The 20,978-nt window shown below is 46.2% G+C and overlaps 1 protein-coding gene and 1 non-coding gene across 2 annotated transcripts in view; both read left to right on the top strand.

Annotated features, from left to right (window-relative positions):
• The window catches only part of LOC126456583 (uncharacterized), a 454,669-nt gene that overhangs the window by 120,572 nt on the left and 313,119 nt on the right, over positions 1–20,978 (top strand). The gene's annotated exons all lie outside the window — the stretch shown is intronic.
• Positions 20,848–20,922, top strand: Trnas-cga (transfer RNA serine (anticodon CGA)). The gene has a single exon. It is a non-coding gene; the product is annotated as a tRNA-Ser (tRNA).

The raw sequence follows: 20,978 nt of genomic DNA, 5'->3' as shown, positions 1-20,978 counted from the left end.
GTCTGCGTAGGCTGTACAACAAAAACGGTGGCCTTGCACAGCCATGCCTTCCAAACGATGGCGCATGCCCTGGAGCAGGGGTTCCAAGGCGAAAGCATACAAAATTGTGGAAAGAGGGCATCCTTGTCGTATAGATCGTGCGATGACCAGGGACGGTGTAAGACGACCATTGTACATGATTTTAGAGGTTGCACTACTCAACAGGCGCATAACCACTGTGACAATACCGCCAGGAAAACCCATATGCTGAAGAACTGTCCGTAAATAGAAGTGGTCAACACGGTCGAAATCCTGGCTAAAGTCCAGTGAAGCCAAGGCGCCAGGGAGACGCTGATGATGGGCTAATGCTATCATGTCTCTATAACGTCAAAGGGCCGTACGGATGTTGTTGTCGACTCCTAGGGAAGTCTGGTCGCAGGATGTGACGTAACGTGCGACCTTCTTGAGTCGCGATGCCAGTAGCCGTGTGAATATTTTCATGTCGCTGTTGAGCAGAGTAATAGGTCGATAGTCCTGGACCCTCGATAACCCGCGCGGTTTATGTACGGGGATTATAATTCCTTCTAGAAAGGCGCTCGGGACCACTGTCATCGGTGACATCAGCTCTTGTGCGATTGCCGTCCAAGTGGAAGCCAACAAATAGTGAAAACTTTTATAAAATTCGATGGGTATACCGTCAGGTCCAGGAGATCTGTTATCGGAACCCGCCTTGATAGCGTCTACCACTTCATCTGTGGTTACGTCGTCTTGGAGGTCATGCACTGCATCCTCCGGAAGAGTGTTCGTAGTAAGCTGAGCGACTTCTGTGACCAGTGCTGCAGAATGCGGTACGGCTGCGTAGAGCCCGGCAAAATGAGCATGGAGAGCACGACCGATGCTTTGTTGGGTGTCGTGCCGGCGCCCTTCCACGTCAGTGAGGACTTGGATCAGAGTTCGTCGTCGTCGTTGTCTTTCCTGAAGGAGGTGGTACATCGACGGACGTTCTTGAGGGATTCGATTAGAAGCTCGGGAACGGACTACAGTGCCTTCTAAGTTACGCCGCATGATCAAGGAGATCTGCGCCTTCGTGCGATGGACCATCGACTGCCGGGCTGGCGAGAAAGGCATCGTCGTACAGTCACGTAGAATGGTGTAGTAGAAGTGCAGGGTATTAGTTTGCCACGCCTTTAATTCCTTCCCATAACTCATCAGAGTCTTCCTGAGGGTCGGCTTTGCACAGGAGAGCCACCATGATAAGGTGGAGCCATAGGCTTCTCGACGATGGTGGCAGCGTGCCCACGCTTCTTCGACCATACGGCGACAGTCTGAGGAGGTCAGGTGAGCGACATTGAGTTTCCACAGACCACGACTATGCCACACTTGCTGTCGGGCGAGAGTGACGACACAGAGGTACGCATCATGGTCTGAAAAGGCCAACGGCCAGACTTCCGCATGACGTGTGCCATCAGCAAGGGAGAGGGTAACGTAGATGCGATCTATGCGGCTTGACGAATGAGAGGTGTAGAATGTATAGCCCGGTTGAATTCCGTGGAGCTTCTTCCATGTGTCAACAAGTCGGAGACGGTCGATGACCACTGAGAGAGATGCACAAGGGGAATGTCGCGGGAGTTGGTCCGCGGGCACTTGTGTCGAGTTAAAATCCCCACCGAGTACCAAATCGTCCTGCGGACCGGTGAAGAGGGGTGTGACGCTTTCGGCAAAAAAAAGTTTGTCGGTCATGACGGCGGCCAGTGCCGGACGGAGCGTAGATATTAATAATACGCACGCCGAACAGTGTGAGGGCCATACCTCGCGCAGTGGGGAGGTAGATGACGTCCTCTGCAGGGAGTCCGTCGCATAGCAGGATGGCGACGCCGCTACCGGTATCGGATGAGGGGGAAACATGGGCGTTGTATCCGGTGGGAACTAGGAAGTCAGCCACAAACACCTCTTGTAAGAGTGCTATATCCACATCCGCAGAGTAAATAGTGTCTCTGAACATGGCCAGTTTATGGGGGGCACGAATGATGGCAAGATTCATCGTGGCGATACGATATTGCTGTGTGCGGCTACCCTCAGTATTTGCAGAACGTGTAGTCGATGTAGCCGGCAGGTGGAGACCCGCCGGTGGTCCCGCCGTGGTGATAATTACTGGCGGGGCGCCAGCCCCAGTGTCGCCGAGGTGGACTCCTGTGCAGACACGCTGGCAGTCTGTTCCACTTCTTCTTCAACGTCATCGGCCCAGGAAGCTGACGACGTGGACATGTGACGGTCACGTACTTCCGGAACGGGTGTTGTGGATTCCGCAACATGAGTGGCAGGGGAACCGCCGTCATCATTCGTTGACAACGGCGAGGACACGTCCCTGGCTGGGAGAGTAGGCGTCACGGGAGGGGTACCTGTTGCTGCCACATCGCGTGACTGGACGCAATGTGGGAGATCACCGTCAGACATCAGGTCGACATCTCGTGGGGCCAACTGAGAAAGGGCGTCATCGGAAGGCGTTCGTCGTCGTTTTCTGTGTTTGCGAGGCGACCGCTGTTTTCTGATGTGGCCTTCTGAATCAGAATGTGGTCGCCCGTCGTCTGATGCCGAACCCGTCTGGACAAAGGCAGACGTCGGCACGACACCGAGGTCGACGTCAATGGTTCCAACAGGAACATCGGTTTCGGTCTGCAAACCGGACGGTCTTGAAGCGAGCACGGGAGGCGACGCCGTGCTTGTGTCCTCGGCGCGTTGTGCTGCGGCGGGTGGCGTTGACGATACTGCTGGCGCAATCGAGATTGGTACGACGGGGTCCTGTGCAACCTTGGCGTAGGTGATGGGTAAGGACGTGACCGTCGAAGCCTGGGTCTCTTTACGTAACGGCGTCTATATTAAACGGCGGTGTAAGCATTCAAAACGTACATGTCCCTCCTGGCCACATCCTGCGCACGTTCGTGGCTGTCCATCATACATGACGATGGCCCTCACACCGCCAATCAGCAGGTACGATGGGACATGATTCGTCAGCTCAATTTTTATTTGCCGGACGCCATTTAATACGGGGTAGGTCGTAAATGTTTGCCACTTCTCCGCGACGTGACCCAAGACGGTGCCATATGGTTGGAAAGCGGCCATGACCACATCCTGAGGCACCTCGAACGGGAGCTCAAACACCCGCAATGTCCGGAGACCAAATCCAGCATGGGCGACCGTCACAGCTCCCATATGTCCATCAGAGTGTTTAAATTTCAGTCCGGTGGCATGACGGTGAATTACGTCATTGCAAATTTCCTCCGTCGACATCTTGATGTAGACAACACTTACAGTGATGGAAAAATGTATGCCGATTACGTCTTGGGGGTTCAAACGTAGATCCTCACGTAGGAACTGTTCGACTTCGAAAGCTCTGGGTCGTGGATGTTCGGCCTGAAACGTTACTTTGATCGTTTCACGGCGGTACGAGTGCGCCATGGTGTACTTTAGTACTGGACTCGATAGACACAAACACCGCGACGCGAAAGTAAACACCGCCGAGAGCGGAGCGTCGGACGGCGCGCGGAGCAGCTCCGCACGCTAGCACGGCTGAGAGCCGACTGACGATCCAGCTGAGCCACCGAGGACACTGATAAATAGCACGACTGCAGGGACTTATCCCTTGCACGCTTCCCGTGAGACCCACATTCCCAACTGTCCACAATCTACGTACGTAATTTACCTAATAGGTATTTGCCCATCCACTCGTTACTCGCGTACACTAAGGTAACGATTCCCGAAAGAGTTGGGGCAACCTGTGCGCGTTCACCCAGACGAAGGTCAATGACTGGGTAGCCTTTAACTATGTATATGAAGATAGTAACTGTTCTCGAAAGAACAGATACCATTGATGACCTTGCAGCTTCTCTAGAATAAATGAGAGTTTCAGTTAATTACCATTTATTCTAGAGAAGCTGCACGGTTATCAATGGTATCTGTTCTTTCGAGAACAGTTACTATGTTCGAAAACATGTTTGTTTCTTAAACAACTCACCTTACTTTCGACATAGTCTCCTTTGACGGACGTACACTTGGTCCAGCGAGCCTATATACACTCCTGGAAATGGAAAAAAGAACACATTGACACCGGTGTGTCAGACCCACCATACTTGCTCCGGACACTGCGAGAGGGCTGTACAAGCAATGATCACACGCACGGCACAGCGGACACACCAGGAACCGCGGTGTTGGCCGTCGAATGGCGCTAGCTGCGCAGCATTTGTGCACCGCCGCCGTCAGTGTCAGCCAGTTTGCCGTGGCATACGGAGCTCCATCGCAGTCTTTAACACTGGTAGCATGCCGCGACAACGTGGACGTGAACCGTATGTGCAGTTGACGGACTTTGAGAGAGGGCGTATAGTGGGCATGCGGGAGGCCGGGTGGACGTACCGCCGAATTGCTCAACACGTGGGGCATGATATCTCCACAGTACATCGATGTTGTCGCCAGTGGTCGGCGGAAGGTGCACGTGCCCGTCGACCTGGGACCGGACCGCAGCGACGCACGGATGCACGCCAAGACCGTAGGATCCTACGCAGTGCCGTAGGGGGCCGCACCGCCACTTCCCAGCAAATTAGGGACACTGTTGCTCCTGGGGTATCGGCGAGGACCATTCGCAACCGTCTCCATGAAGCTGGGCTACGGTCCTGCACACCGTTAGGCCATCTTCCGCTCATGCCCCAACATCGTGCAGCCCGCCTCCAGTGGTGTCGCGACAGGCGTGAATGGAGGGACGAATGGAGACGTGTCGTCTTCAGCGATGAGAGTCGCTTCTGCCTTGGTGCCAATGATGGTCGTATGCGTGTTTGGCGCCGTGCAGGTGAGCGCCACAATCAGGACTGCATACGACCGAGGCACACAGGGCCAACACCCGGCATCATGGTGTGGGGAGCGATCTCCTACACTGGCCGTACACCACTGGTGATCGTCGAGGGGACACTGAATAGTGCACCGTACATCCAAACCGTCATCGAACCCATCGTTCTACCATTCCTAGACCGGCAAGGGAACTTGCTGTTCCAACAGGACAATGCACGTCCGCATGTATCCCGTGCCACCCAACGTGCTCTAGAAGGTGTAAGTCAACTACCCTGGCCAGCAAGATCTCCGGATCTGTCCCCCATTGAGCATGTTTGTGACTGGATGAAGCGTCGTGTCACGCGGTCTGCACATCCAGCACGAACGCTGGTCCAACTGAGGCGCCAGGTGGAAATGGCATGGCAAGCCGTTCCACAGGACTACATCCAGCATCTCTACGATCGTCTCCATGGGAGAATAGCAGCCTGCATTGCTGCGAAAGGTGGATATACACTGTACTAGTGCCGACATTGTGCATGCTCTGTTGCCTGTGTCTATGTGCCTATGGTTCTGTCAGTGTGATCATGTGATGTATCTGACCCCAGGAATGTGTCAATAAAGTTTCCCCTTCCTGGGACAATGAATTCACGGTGTTCTTATTTCAATTTCCAGGAGTGTAGTTTTTTCGGTCCATCTGAAAAACTGGTTCCGTCAAACTCTGCAAAGTACTCGTTGACTCCAACTTTCACTTCCTCATTTGCTGAAAATTTCTTCCCAGCAAGTCAAGGTTCCAATTTAGGCAACAGAAAGAAGTCACTTGGGGCTTCGTCGAGTGAATGGGGTGAATGGGAAACTTATTTAAAGCCCATTTCATGAACTTTCGCCATTGTTATCGCGCCTGTGTGGGTTTTTGCATTGTTCTGGTGAAAGAGCTCTTTTTTGCGTGCCACCCTCGATCTTTTTTCAGCTAACTCTAGTTTCAAACGAACCAACAGTGAACCTTACTAGGATCCAGTTATGGTTCTGCCTTTTTCCAAGTAATCTGTGTTGATTATTCACTGGAATTCCAAAAAGCGGTGGCCTTCGCCTTACTCGTTGACAAAATAGGCTTTTTTCTTCTTCGGTGCACTTTCACCTGCCTCAGTCCATTGTTTTGACTGGCATTTTTGGCATGTATTGACAGAACTAGGATTCATCAACATCGTCCAAGAAATTCTTGCCGATTATGATTTAATATCGCAAACCACTGTGTTGAAATTTTGTGCCGGATAGGCTTTTGGTCGACTGTGAGCAGTCACGGCAGCGACTTTGCACCCAATTTCTTCATTGCCAGTTTTCGGTGAAGGGTATAATGCACTCACTCAGTTGGGATGCCAACGGTCTAATTAATCTCTCGAATCTTTATTCGGCAGTCTTGTATTGTCATATCATGGATTTGGTTAATGGTTTCCTTTGCAATGACCTCAAGTGGACAGCTGGAAAGCGCTTCGTCTTTGGTGCTTGCCCGACCACGTTTAAATTCAATAATCGACAAGTAAATGGCCTTCATTAAAGGTGCATGGCCCAAGTGAACTTCACACAATTCTGTTTTGATTTGTGCGGCAGTCCAACCCTTCAAATGAAAATGTCTAACGAAAGCACGGAACGTATTTTCCTCCATTTTCAATGTCAGTTGACACACTGGCCAGTTCAGACGGCTGTCAACAATAAATTTCATGACGTGCATTGTTGAAACTCTTTTATACGATACTTGGAATAATCAAGCTTACGGACCATGAAGCTGCAACAAAAATGTTCCAGTTTTTAATGGAAATTTACCAGACTTATGAAGCCACCTTCGTATATTTCTCGATTCATCACAGCTGGTTCTTGAAATTTTGTAAGTAGGCTTTCTCGCGATAACATCTACCTCCATGCGTCTGCCAGTTTATTGAATAAAGCATCTATCTGACACTCTACTAATTGTTCAACAAACCTTTAAACGTTCGTGCTGCCCTTCTTTCTACACGTTTACAACACACTACTAGTACAATTTGATTCGGGTTCCACACACTTCGGAAACAGTGTAAGATGTATCGCATGAGTATTTTATTAGAAAGTCCCTGCATGTAACGAAGTCTGCCACCTGCTTTATTTACGACTTCGCCCATACCACCATTCCGTTTCAAATCCCTACAAATTGCTACGTCCAGGTCTGAGTTGATCGATTCCAGTTGTGACTCATCCATACTGTACTCGCAAGATACTTAGTCTTTTCTGTGTTAACTATTCTATTTTACATTCCTGAACATTTAAAGTAAGTTGTAAATACTTCAGCCACTTTGAAATCTTATCAGTATCCGACTGAGTATTTGTACTGTGTTTTTTTTCAGACAGGAAAATAATTGCATCTTCTGCGGAAAGTCTGAGACTGCTGTTAATTACAAACATTAACTGATCAGGAAGAAAGGAGAAGGTGTGGACTTTCACGAAGCTGGAACTTCGACATCATCAACTGTGCAGTGTAATAGTTTCGGCAGTCTGTGGTGCTAGCGGTACATTCCTTTTTTTTTTTTTTTTTTTTTTTTTTTTGTGGACACAATGTGTTTACAATAAACAGAAAACGAGAACGAAACCTTCCGAGGCCTTCTGCCGCATCAGGTAGTTATATATCTACGAGCCTTCGGCCGAGTGCTTCTCAGGTGCCTAATTGCTTTGTTCTCTATCTCTCTCTCTCTCTCTCTCGCTCTCTGTCTGTCTCTCTCTCTCTCTCTCTCTCTCTCTCTCTCTCTCTCTCTTACTAATTATGGGGTCGGACGGCCCAACCATGCTACGGATAAAACAAGTGCGGCAGACACGGAATGGGCCTATTGCCTTATTCGGCGATGGACTAAGCAAGTGGCGTCACATCCGGTATCCTAGTTGTATAAGGACGAGGTGAGTAAACGTACGGGATTATTTTTAACCTATTTTCCTTACGGACTGACGAAAAAAACGGCTCTGTAAGTTGTCAGTATTACTATCACACCCGCTTCCACAGTTCATCCAATTCAGTTCTAAACAGCATTGAGCTGTAACAGTCGATTTTTTCTCAAAGAAAGCGTAGTTCAGTAATTGCTGCACACCTTCACTCTTTTGGCGGTTTCTTCGTGTCTTTAGAAATGCAGTACTGGATTTGTAGGTCCATCTTGATGCGAACACTTTTTTGTGATCCCCGAAAACTGCGCTTTATCAGAGTTGTACACATTCGTCACTGTTAAGCTATCATATAATTATAGTGGGGAGAGTTAAGTGCGTAAGATATAAACTTTCACGGCAGATGCCACAATAAAATATTCCGGGCTGTCATGCAGTCTTCGAACAGATTTCACATTGTAACCAACCGTTCCGTCCCCATTTGAGGGGACATTTTCAAGGGAAATCGTAACTTCTTTAAGTGTCCGTTCCACACCCTGGACCGCTACTAACTGCAGAAAAATTCCGTTTGCGAGTGCTGCTGCGCAGTGGTGTGACGTCAGATGCTTTGCTACCCGAGCTCAATTGAGCGTTGTTTGTTGTCACCCTCCGCTGTTGCTATCACCCTGGTACACATCTTCTTCAGCACCAGGATCCAGATGTCAAGAGGAGGGCGTAAATCGCACACTTAAAGTAGCTACGACCACTTGGAAATGTCATGAGCAGATGGAGATGAATTGATTGGTTTTAATGTGAAATAAATTCGACCAGAGCATAACAGCCCGGAATATTTTATTAATTGTGATTTAAATGTGTTTTCCAGAACTAAGGAGGTAAGATTAGGATATACGGTCCCATCGACGACTTAACTAGAGACGCATTAGGGGAGGACGGGGAGGAAATCGACCTTGCCCATCCAAAGGAACCATCCCAACATTTGCCTTCAGCCATTTGGGAAAGGCATGGAAACATAAATCTGTATGACCGAACTGTGGGTCTGCATCGTCATCTCCTTGAGTACGAGTGCAGTGACCTTTCACTGCGCCAAATCGCTCTGTCTTTTTTATGTAACGTTGAGGACTCAAAGTATTCATTAAGGTACTCGAGGACAACTCTTGAAGTACTGTATGACGAATCACAACACGCTAAAGACGTTGTAATGTGTGAGTAAACCAAGTTCCGAACTCGATGAGTTCGTCCGGTTATGGAGTATATTCTCTTTCAGCGCGACCTTCCCAGACCGTACAAGCGCACTGCGACATCTGCAACAGTCCATCGCCTTGGGTTAACTGCCATCGACCCGGTCTGGCCCCATCCGACTTTTATCTGTTTCCAAAACCTAAAGAACACCATAGAGGACTTCACTTTCATAGTGATGAGGCAATGCAAGCAGAGATGAGGCTGTAACTCAAACTGGTCTCTCGTTGAGAGAAATGTGTTCGTTATCAAGGAGGTTATGTTGAGAAATGGAACGTACCGGGTGTTTTCTTAAGAGCGTGCAAAAATTTAACAGGACATAGTGGAAGCTCCTCTCAACATCTTGATGTAGGAAACCTTGGGTCAGAGAAGCCAGCTTAAGGAGGTAATGGGAATAAAATCACATTAGCGTACCTTTACATTAATTACAGTTAACTGTATATACAATCATTGACACAACGAACATACCGTTTGCACTGTATCTTACAAAATATGCTGAAACTGACGGCCGTCAATCTCAATGCTAGCATGACATTGGCGAACAAGATTCTGACGCACCCTAACAAATGCCCATGGTGTGTTTCGAATCACATCACAGGCAGTTAAAATTCTGGCAACTAATTTCATCTTCGGATCCACTAGGTCCCGTACACAAGTGCCTTTGATTTCCCCATAGGAAATAATCAAGGAGACTGAGGTTAGGTGACGTGGTAGGCCATGAAATAGGACCGCCCCTTCCTATCCAGCGACTGGGAAATACAGCGTTGTGATGGTTGCGGATATCCACACTGAAGTGAACACGTTCACTGTCTTGTGGTACCCACACGAACAGCCAAGGATAAGTTGTCCAACAAGTCAGGTAGAACTCTTTGTACCTACCTCAAGTCCGCAGCTCGTGGTCGTGCGGTAGCGTTCTCGCTTCCCACGCCCGGGTTCCCGGGTTCGATTCCCGGCGGGGTCAGGGATTTTCTCTGCCTCGTGATGACTGGGTGTTGTGTGCTGTCCTTAGGTTAGTTAGGTTTAAGTAGTTCTAAGTTCTAGGGGACTGATGACCATAGATGTTTCGTCCCATAGTGTTCGGAGCCACCTACCTCAAGTACTGGGCCAATGAGATTCTCGCCCACAATGCTGACCCAGATATTCATAGCAAAACGTACTTGATGATTCTGTCATGGGACAATGTAAATACGATACAACAGCGCCACCTTGTGGACAAGCAAAGTAAACAAAACCTGCATCATGGCTTTTTAGTAGTCAGGCTCGTCCTCCTTGTTTCCTTGTGGGGCATAAATAGTGTACATGTAAACTTGTACGCTTGTTAGTTGTACATAAGCTGGAGAACAGTATTCCTCGACAAATCGGTATACAAGTGTACGTCCATAGCTCCCTAAGCTGTCTTCCCCCTGCATCCCCCCCCCCCCCTCCCAGGTTCCCCATTTTCAAACTGTTCAGGGGAGCATTTTGAATGTCCTGTTACATTTTTTGCACTATCTTACGGAAACACCATGCATAGACCTGAAGAATAAACATCTAGTATGCTTCCAGAATGAGATTTTCACTCTGCAGCGGAGTGTGTGCTGATATAAAACTTCCTAACAGATTAAAAATGTGTGCCAGACCGAGACTCGAACTCGGGACCTTTGACTTTCGCGGGCAAGTGCTTTAGCATCTGAGCTACCCAATCACGACTCAGAAAAGCTTCTGTGACGCATACGCAGACGGAGAAAAGCTTCTGTGTAGTTTGGAAGGTAGGAGACGAGGTATTGGCAGAACTGAAGCTGTGAGGACGGTTCGTGAGTCGTGCTTGTGTAGCTCAGAGACAGTCTGGCTTTAGCTGTCGCATCTGTCGCACGCTCCTCAAGTTTGCTCCGTGAACGTTCAGTTTTTACGTCAGTGTTTTCATGTTTCGTGATCGTTTATTGACGTTTTGCACGTGAATTAAGCGCTATCAATTGAGCATTTGGTCTTCGTTCGTGTCGTCTTTCTACGTTGTGCCGTTGGGATTTCGGCGTTGTCCGAGATTTCTTCGCTGCAGAACACCATGACAAACTCCGTGACAAAAAACACCGTGATTTTCATCTTCGACAAGTACACCCGTCGAGTACAGCCCTCTGCACTTGAAATACACGACTGGATTACCGAGGTAATTGGCCTTCATTCTGAATCTGTTCATACCATGCTGCTAGACTCTGATGAATACTGCATTTTTGTAAAGTTTAACGATTCCGTGAGTGTAGACCGCTTTCTGGCAAAACTTGGTTATGAAACGGAATTTATACACCGTGATGGTACTAAAAGGACTGTAAAACTCTGGAATCCCGAGTCTGTAATTAGGAATGTTAGGGTTTTGAATATTCCCATAGAAGTAGACAACTCGAAAATTAAAGATGTCATTTCAAAGTATGGGGTTGTCAGGCAAATAGTCAACGAAAGGTGGGCTTCGCATTTCAAGCTGCAGTGCTTTAACGGCATTCGCTCCGTGGAGATGGAAGTGAAGGCAAACATTCCCTCCCACAACTTTGTTGACGGGCACAAGGCGCATGTTATGTACTCAGGGCAAACCCCTACATGTCATGTATGTAACGAGTCTGGTCACCTCCGTCAGGACTGCCCTTGCCGTGTTTTTGTGCTTACAAATAACCTTACGCAACGCCGGAAATTAACACTCAATGATTTGTTGCCAGCCAGTAATACAACAGAGCCGGCGGCTGTCGCGGATCCTGTTACTACCTCTGAAAATGTTGCTCTTAATATTAATGATTTTCGGTCTTTAAAACCTGCATTAACTGCTGAAATTCCGTCCCATGACAGCGAGATTCCCACTAAAAAGTGTCCTCTAGAGGGCACTGAAAAAAATGTTGATGAGGATTCTTCCTGTGAAACACCTGTTGCCAGGAAGCCGAAGCCCATTCCTGCAGATCTGTTGGAAGTGGAAAAAGGAGATGAAATACAGGTCGATATGGCTCCCACTTCCGCACAAGGACTTATACCGCCACGAACGGATAGTGACACAGCTGGTAGTGACCTTTCACGGAAATGTGACCCTGAGCCTGAGGTCACAGCTGCAATAACCGCATCAACTGCACAGCCCATACAGTGCGAACAGTACGAGGAAGTACCAAGTAAACAACCTGCTGACTCCGAAGCGCAACGCTGCGCCGAAGGAGGAAATAAACAAGCATTACCGCCTCGTCAGCAAGACAACACAACAGACACCACGCCGGAACCTAACACTGACGACTCACAAGCCAGCGCTGTTGCGCCAGACGGCCACCGCCGGCGGCTGCGACCGAAACCGGGACTTGCTGTCACGCGTCATCAAGCGAAAGCCACACCAGAGAAGAAAGACATCAAGAAAAAATATATTAAGTCATCAGGGCCAACACTGAAGAGGAGATGGAGAAGGGCCACAGTGGCTTATAGCAATGCATTGTCAGGATTTCAGGATACTTTTCATCTCAAGCTCTTTGTTTGAAAGCAGTGCAAATTTTTCTAGGAAGTTAGTACATGTAATGGCCACACAGCTTGTAAAGATCGTGACTTGTAGAGAAGCACGTTGCTGCTATAATCATACCGATCCTCATCCCAAATAGCTTCTTCTGGTATGTCTGTGATGCAAGCTTATAGCATTACTATTATTAATATTAATAAAATACAGTCACCCTTGAAATTGGCAGCACTAAAAGATTTCTTGGACCAGTCTGGGACAGATATCGCGTTGCTACAAGAAGTTGCGATAACGGAATTTCGGATCCGAGGCTTTTTTGAAATTGTTAAAGTTTCTACGGAAGCCAATATCGGTACACCCAATCTTATAAGATAAGGCATTCCGGTGACTGAAATCGAACGACTAGAATCAGGAAGAGCCATAGGCATAAAAATTTTCGAAGTGACAGTGCTTAAACTTTACGCCCCATTAGGAAATTCCCACAAATGGGATCGTGCGAAGTTTCTTCAAGATGAACTGATTTATTTATTGAGGAAAAATCCGTGTTCTCTTACACAAGGTGGTGATTTTAACTGTGTTTTAAACCAGAAAGGTCAACAACCCAATTTCAACTACTCGCCACAGTTAAAAAAGTTAGTAAGTGATCTACACCTTAAGGATGTGTGGGAACAGCACCCGACGTCAGTCGGGTTCACGCATACAACCAGCCACTACCGCAGCAGACTAGATAGAATTTACGTGTCACCAAATTTGCACAATTTTTTATTAAACGTTGAAACTATTCCCGTGTATTTTAGCGATCACAGTACACTTGCTTTAATTTAAGTGTACAGCCAACCCGTCGATTCAGAGGCCAATGGAATTTAAATATCTCTGTTTTAACTGACGAAGAACTGGAACAGGAAATAAGAGTAGCGTGGACTATGTGCCTCCGCACAGTAGACAAGCACCCAACAGTCATTGACTGGTGGACTAGGAGGGCTAAACCAAGGCTGCGGAAAGTGGTCATGCAGTTTAGTGCAGCAAGGCATAGGTAGTTTCGGAATACAATGGAGTTTTATTATAAAGTTTTAAGAGATATCAACAGGCCCATGATGACGTAATTCGTCTGAATGATATCAAAAGAAATAAAAGCCACTTTATTAAGCATTAAACGGCAACAGATGGAGGGACTAAAAATTAAATCGGAAGCCACATCAGTCGTAGCAGATGAAACAGCTTCTCTGTATCACTTGGTGCGGCATGCTAAAAACAGACGTCAAACTTTTATTCATGAAGTCCAGACGCATACTGGTACGAGGCTCACATGCCAGAAAGAAATATTGGACGAAGTCCACAGGTACTATGAAACCTAATATGCCCCGGCCACAGTGGAAGATGCAGCTCTCGAGGACTTTCTCACTATTTTAGGTCCACAATTGTCGGGAACAGACAACTCTGACATCCTGTCACCTATTAGTAAAGATGAAGTGCATGAGGCAGTGCGTAACTCACCTCTCAAAAAATCTCCGGGACTTGATGGCCTCCCTGTGGAGTTTTATGCCCGCTACTGGTCTATAATTGGGGACAAGATCACTTCCATGGCAAATGAGGTCCTCAACGGAAAAACGGTTCTTGCGGAGTTTAAGGAAAGTAAAATAGTACTGATTCCTAAGAGTAAAGGCAAAACCAACTTAAACAATTTTCGGCCTCTTTCGCTACTAAATTCTGATTACAAAATAATTTCGCGTATTATCAACAAAAGACTCTCTGCCTTTTCCAACAAAATATTGAGTCATCATCAATCTTGTTGTCCGACCAGAACGATATTCGAAAGTCTATCTGCATACAGAGAGGTCATTGCAATTACCTCAGTGACAAGTATAAAATGTGCTTTAATCTTTATAGATTTCAACAAAGCTTTTGACCGCGTTAGTCATAGATACCTCTTTGCGACGCTGTCAAGAATGGCTTTCCACCCCCAGATCGTCAACATTCTAAGAAATATTGCAACAGGTGTAAATACGAAAATAGCAATCAATGGCCAAACATCTAAACCCATACAGATAAGGCGAGGGGTTCCACAGGGCAATCCCTTATCTAGGTTTTGATTTTCTGTTTCTTTAGAGCCCTTCCTCCGCACTGTCCAAGCAAGATTAATAGGCAAAACTTTGAGTGGTGAGAAAACTGTCATTCGAGCTTATGCTGATGACGTGGGCGTTGTAATAAGGAATAAGGAGGAGACAGTTACACTGGAAAGACAAATCCAAACGTTTTGTCTAGCGTCGGGAGCGACAACAAATGAAAACAAAAGTAAAATATTGAATCTACGGGGCCTAGATCACCTCCGACTGGCATGGGCAAAACAAGACAACAACCATAAAACTTTGGGAATAACCTTAATGGCATGTCCGATGAGGATGACTGCTTTTAACTGGACGGAAACTAGGGGTAAACTTCATGGTGCTGTAATGGAGAACATCCATCGAACTATGGACCTTTTGCAAAAAGTCAGATTCATCAACTCCTGCGTTTTGTCTAAAGCGTATTTCACTGCACAGGTATTTCCAATCCCTAAACTAGTATCGAAAGGGATCATGTCCACTGTTACCAATTATTTATGGCGAGGAGACATATTCAAGGTTGGTGCGACTACCGTTATACTGGGTGTCAGAAACGGGGGCCTTGGTTTGGTGGATATTCGCAATAAACCGTCTGCTCTGTTCCTCAAACGGACTTTCCATATACTCAGAGAATTTCCACACTGTATAACCGCAAAGCTCTTTGAGGCTGTGACACCCCATAGCCTGCAAGCACCGATTGATGAGCGGAAGGATTAATGCCCGTCTGCAGTATGTGAGGAAATTTTTCCTCGAAGTTATCTTAGTGACGAAATCAGAGGCAACACATGTATCACAGCGCGATACATCATACTTGAAAGGAAGTTAAATGAGGGCAGAAACAAAACTGAAACGAATTTCCCAAATTGTAACTGGAAAGCTGTATGGCGGAACATCAACTATGCCGGGCTATCTACAGACGCTATTTCCGCATGGTACAAAACAGTTAACAATGTCATCAGCACCAACGAGAGACTATATGGGATCGGTTTAAACCAGACACGCCTTTGTGGAAAATGCAATCTGGTGGACACACTCATCCACAGATTCACCTGTGGTGGCAAAGTGCATACCTGGAATTGGATCAGGCAACCAATCGCCTTTCTCACCAGATCCTCTACGGAATATATAACGCTATCGCTCCTCCTGAGACCAGACATGACATACTTTCCGAAATTAAAAACCAACGCCATTAGCTGGTTACTGGGAAAATATGTTAGTTATGTCATCCACAAACTTGGGTCGGACAACGAGATAGAATTCCGCGTTTACATGAAGTGTGAATATGCAAAAATCAGCACGTATCGCAACCACAAGAAGCACTAAGGCAAAATGCTGAAGCTCATTTTTGAAAGAATGGGTGTTGGTTAAATATGTGGAACCACTACAACACCTTGAACGAGAACGAATAGAAGAAAATTAAAAGTCACTTGGGTTCTTATTATTATTTACTATTGCCTTGCTTCAAGAACTTCAAAACATTTTGTTCAGAATTACTCGTGTTCGACTTCCAAAGTATTTGTGTGATTCAAGAAGAATTGTTAAGTTTTTGTCAGTGTTCGTTTTCTACTCAGAGAAGAGGTTTCTTTGTCTTTCTTACATCGCAGAATGGGAATTTTGTGTTAAGATTTCTGCACACTTAGTGCTATGACCCAACAGGGAACATGAAAAAAGGGGTGGGAGGGGTTTGGGCCTCGAAGCACTGGCAGTGCCGTGAAGAGATCCCACTGATAGTGCGGCGTGTACCACGCCCTGATCATCCTAAAAAAATTTAAAAAAATTAAAGTGGTTAAAACAAATTGGATTGCTGGAAAAAAAGGATGGATAGAGAGTCTGCAAAAAAAAAAAAAAAAAAAAGAAGTGGTAAAGCACCTGCCCGCGAAAGGCAAAGGTTCAGAGTTCGAGTCTCGGTCCGGCACAGTTTTAATCTGCCAGGAAGTTTCATCTAGAATGTTAATAATGTTTGTTTTATGTAAAGACACTAGGAGTTTTCGCCCTTGTAGAAGAAAACTTTACTGTTGAGTTCAATGATACACTTTTGCCGCTTGCACTGCCGTCTAGCGTAGACATTGCGAATGGTCAGGTCAGTTTCTCCAGTATAGACTGTTCCCTGTCGACAACTGTGTAACTACATTTCGGTGTGCCTATCTGGACCATCAGTCTCCTTTGTTCAGGGCCTGCCGGTAGTTGCGAGACACCGCAGAGAGCAGACAATTGATTCAGCCGGGCTAGCTCCGTGGTGAACGGAGTGCATATTATTGTTTCTTGACATTTCTTACATTAAAAGTGTTGTACGTCTAAAAAACATTGTGTTCTGTTTAAAAATGTGAGTGGAAATAAGTGAAGACTGCAGACCAGTGAGTACTGTTGCACCATACACTACTAAATTAGTTGTAAGAACGCAGGAAAAAAATGTTCAAATGTATGTGAAATCTTATGGGACGTAACTGCTAAGGTCACCAGTCCTTTAGCTTACACACCACTTAACCTAAATTATCCTAAGGACAAACACACACACCCATGCCCGAGGGAGGACTCGAACCTCCGCCAGGACCAGCTGCACAGTCCATGACTACAGCGCCATAGACCGCTCGGCTAGTCCCGCGCGGCACGAACGCAGGAGCCACAGACCTGCGGCAGAAGAGTTGCGTGCACTTACTAAATGTTGAGAAACAGTCACCAATACTAGTTCGGGTGTGAGAAAGAAAGCACGTACATCAAGGCAGACCGCAAAGGCCGCGTTCTGTTTTAGTAAGGCATTAGAGCGTATGAGGTGGAGAAACATGCGGGTTAAGAAGAAAAAACATGGATCATAGGAAGGCAAAACTTCATTCAAACGTGTGCAGTGTTTCGTATGATTCCTGCGCGCAACTACTTTAAAGTGTGAGTAAAATGTAAGTGACGGTGAATCTTGGTTAAATTTCGACTTCCCTTAACAACTCATGTCATAAATGTCTCTGCGTACTTCATTGCACTAAGCAGTATGTTGTGATAAGCAGTACTCTTCAGTTACCAGTAATTGCTGTTTATTGCACGATCGGTTTCGATGGCTAAGCTTGATCTTCAGGTGCCACCCGATAATTATATAGTCATAAATGTATAGTGGTCGAGACAGTCAATCACCAACGTCAAAGTAAAGCATGATAAGGCATGACCAGCAACCGAGGCGCCTGTCTCGACAGGACTAGACGACACGACACGAAATGAGGAAATTAAAAGCGCTAGCAAGGCGTATTGGCGGGTGCCTGCAAACGCACAATTCTGCACTTCTGCCTCGTCTCTCCCTCCCTCTCTCTCTCTATCTCTCTCTCTCACACACACACACACACACACACACACACACACACACACACACGCCCGCGCGCGCGAGCGCGCGCACTTTCGAAAGTGGCAACACTGAGCGACCATAGCTGCCTACTTCGAACGCTATCAGAGCGTCAGTAGCGAGATAGTGTGTAGATATTCGCGTAACTCTTTACAATACCTTACTGAGTTTCTAGTTTCCGCAGTTTGAGTAAGAATATTTTGCGATGTTATTTGCGCAATTTATTTAGTGAGTGGAAGCGGTCGAGAACTTGAAAATGGAAAAGCAGGATGAGAGAGAGACTTCCTCTGTGCCAAGTGGCCGGCCGGAGTGGCCGAGTGGTTCTAGGCGCTACAGTCTGGAACCGCGCGACCACTACGGTCGCAGGTTCGAATCCTGCCTCGGGCATGGATGTGTGTGATGTCCTTAGGTTAGTTAGGTTTAAGTAGTTCTAAGCTCTAGGGGACTGATGACCTCAGAAGTTAAGTCCTATAGTGCTCAGAACCATTTTTTTGTGCCAAGTGGGTCGAGTTTCAAAACAACTACAGCAAGATGAACTTCGACGGGAAGAAGACGGCCACTGAAAAAGGCAACTGATTTTAGGCGGCAAAGCAAATCCGTAATGCACAGTGTCTATGAATAATTAAAACTAATTGTAGACAACGGTGGTGAAATGTTGGCATCTGTATGCAATCTCATTGCGGAAGGCAGACGTAACGAATAATAACGATATCAAGAAATACAATGATATGTTACCGAAAAAAACAATTACTATAAGAAAAAAAGCATTGCTGCCGACCAGGCTGTTTGTGACGTTGGCTTAAGAACCATGCAGCGTGCATGACGTGAGGGACAATCCCCGACGTTCAGTTCTGGAAGGAAAAATATTTAACAACACAGCACTTAACCAAACCAAGCGATTTTGATAAACACATTGTCAGTCGGACAGTCTATGAGTTTTACGACAGTGGCGAATACTCGATATCAGAAATATTTCGAGAAAATTGAATTGAAAAATAAATTTTACCGGCTCTCCTGGCTCTATGAGAAACATATTAAACGATGCAGGTTTTAAATACAAGCATCCGAATGACGATAGACGGTTTCTACTTGAACGCAACGACATAGTGGCTTCCAGAACTAAATTTTTGCGGAAGATGGATTCGCTGGGTACTTCAGGTGACATGCGACCTATATTCTATTTGGATGGTTACTCACAAACATTCACTAAAGTTCTTATGGCAGAATCCAAGCCAAAGTGGCGGTGTGTAGGCACGTGTTGAGAAAGCGCCCACACAGATTTTCTTAATGAAAGTAAACTAGTTTACAGATGTTGCAAAAGGAACATGTTAGGAAATTACCATCCTGGAATGAACATAACTAAGTTTGACCAATTGTGCATTCTCGTTAGCATGTTACTTCGGTCGATATTTGGGTTGTTATATTTTTCACTCTAATATGCGTTTTTGTCAATGGTTCACATCCTTTTACACTTCACATGAACATATAATACCTAATGTCGTCTGTAATAATCGTGTTGTGAATTTTCCATTACTTCTTATTTCCATGCTCGCTCTCCAGCTGTCTATAGTGATTTTATGCGTTGTAGACTGCAAATATGAATCGAATAACCAGGCTTTTAAAATGTTCAAATAACGTCCATGTACTTTGCTTCCATAACGATATGATTGACACAGCGTAAATCAATATTTTACCGCAAAAACGTAGTTATATTGATTTTGACCAAAGCAGGAACTATTGTAATGAGTAACAGAGGGGCATGTGACTGTCAGATGCTCGTGACACACGGCCTGGCAACATGGTACTAACAGCCATTTGCCAATATGTAGCCAGAGCTATAGTCACTTCTGCGTCGTGCTGTCAAGTCCGGTATCGCGACTCGTAGTCCTATGCTCCATGCTGTTGTTTGATGCGAATGAGTAACTGGCCCGACCGCCACACATTTATATTTCCACAGTTACGAGTACTTGGTGGCACCTGAAGATGAAGCTTTAGGTCTCTAAATCGGTCAAGCATAAATAGAAATTACTGGCAATATATGTTCCTCAGTTGTGGATATTCCTCAGATCAAATATTTTCTGCTTCACAAGAGTATTATAGTATACGTTACATGAATGACATAACTTACAAATAAGACTATGAAGTATTTTACTTTTAAATTAATCATCTGTCTGCATCTACGTGTGTATGCATACTCTGCAATTCACAATTAAGTACCTGCCAGAGAGTTCATCGAACCACTTTCACACTATCGTTCAACTCTCGAACAGCGCTTTCATGCTGAAAGAATATACCCATCCTTGCAGCCTAAAGATCCTCTTCTACAATAATAATGCTAGAAGCCCGTTCTCCAGGAAGTGTAGATAAGGGTTCGCTATAAGACGTTGCGTTAGCACAACAATTCCAATGGACTGTCGATATGTAATAACACACCAGACCTTTACACAGAAGCGTTCTTGAAAGTGTGTATCGACAAAAACGCGTGGGTTTTCGTTGGACCACCGATGAGATTTACTAGATATACTGATAAGGTCATGAGAGAAAGTACTTCATCAGTATTAATGGAATAACATGGCGATTCGCAATTAACCAACAGCGTAATTCCAATGGGGACAGTACATTACAAATGCTGAATAGGTCGCTTAGTAAAACGGCTGTGCTGGTGAATGAATGACTAATATTACGCGTGTCAGGATGTCGCATCATCAAATATTAGTCAGATATGGTCATTAATGCGTCAGTTTCCAGAATGAGATTTTCACTCTGCAGCGGAGTGTGCGCTGATATGAAACTTCCTGGCAGATTAAAACTGTGTGCCCGACCGAGACTCGAACTCGGGACCTTTGCCTTTCGCGGGCAAGTGCTCTACCAACTGAGCTACCGAAGCACGACTCACGCCCGGTACTCACAGCTTTACTTCTGCCAGTACCTCGTCTCCTACCTTCCAAACTTTACAGAAGCTCTCCTGCGCAGGAGAACTTCTGTAAAGTTTGGAGGGTAGGAGACGAGGTACTGGCAGAAGTAAAGCTGTGAGTACCGGACGTGAGTCGTGCTTCGGTAGCTCAGTTGGTAGAGCACTTGCCCGCGAAAGGCAAAGGTCCCGAGTTCGAGTCTCGGTCGGGCAAACAGTTTTAATCTGCCAGGAAGTTTCAATGCGTCAGTTGTTGACGTTTTACTAAGT

The sequence above is a fragment of the Schistocerca serialis genome, chromosome 2 (assembly GCF_023864345.2).
Source record: "Schistocerca serialis cubense isolate TAMUIC-IGC-003099 chromosome 2, iqSchSeri2.2, whole genome shotgun sequence".
In the NCBI taxonomy this organism is placed as follows: domain Eukaryota; kingdom Metazoa; phylum Arthropoda; class Insecta; order Orthoptera; family Acrididae; genus Schistocerca; species Schistocerca serialis.
Note: the sequence above shows the minus strand (reverse complement) of the source record. Positions and strands in the feature narration are given on the sequence as shown.